We start from the raw sequence: 1,061 nt of genomic DNA, 5'->3' as shown, positions 1-1,061 counted from the left end.
GGCTGTCTGTTTTTAAGTAGCAAAGATTGGGGGTATACAAATAAGACTGGTAGCTTTGTGTTTCTCTGACTGGGCTCTGCTTGTGTTGTTTACAGAGGATAATACAAGCCAAAACACCAAGTAGATCTTAAAACAATAGAACTTTAAAGAAAAGATAATGATTCAAACAGGATTTCAGCAGCATGAAATACACTTGATACCATGCAGCATATAGTTGCTGTCAATGTAAAAAAAAATGGAATATCATTTCACCTTCCATTTCTCTAATTTAGTCTGTACAACATCAAAGCATGTACACAATGCAAGGGGAGAATCATTTTTTCAAATGCAGATGTCTTGCCACTGATTTGGTTTAAAAACACACTCAGCACCACACCCCCCCAGGTCTGAGTGTTCTGAGTTGCACGGTAATTTCAGATAAAATGGGATCTTGCTTTCATTGTTATTGCTCCTAAACTGGAAAGTCTTTTCTCCGTTGTTTAGGGCGGCACAATTAATCAAAATTCGAATGAAACCACAAAATGGACTAGTGCAACATTCAATTGCAGGAAGTGCAATATTTGTTAAGGTGTTAAAAAGCATTTTGAATGAAGTATTGTGGAGTTGCAGAGGTATATCCCATCAAACCAAACATATTTGGTTTGGTAAAGATCCACTAAATCACAAAATTGTGATTTTAGTATGTTATTCATTGATCATGAGAACAATGATGCATGATCAATCACTCTTATTGTGTATCATATCGCAATCGCAATCATTCAACATAATCACAGTTAGTTGAGTCTTCCAGGTGTTGCGGCCTCTTGTTTTGCTGTTATATCTGATCCTGTGATCTGCAACTGACCTGTGACCCGTGTCAGCTGGCTGCTATACTGAGAGCGGCCTGCAAGGGTCGCCAGAGCCCCTGCCTCACCGGCCTGTCAGTGTGCAGCAGGGCAGCTCAGCTTTATTTTTGCCCCCTCACTGGAAACCGCTGTAGTGCAGTTGGACTTGACGTCTGAACACAACATCACAGACTGTAAGCCAGCAGACACGGCGCCTTAGAACGTTAGCGACTGCAT

This window comes from Eleginops maclovinus, chromosome 3, assembly GCF_036324505.1.
Source record: "Eleginops maclovinus isolate JMC-PN-2008 ecotype Puerto Natales chromosome 3, JC_Emac_rtc_rv5, whole genome shotgun sequence".
Classification (NCBI taxonomy): Eukaryota; Metazoa; Chordata; class Actinopteri; order Perciformes; family Eleginopidae; genus Eleginops; species Eleginops maclovinus.
Note: the sequence above shows the minus strand (reverse complement) of the source record.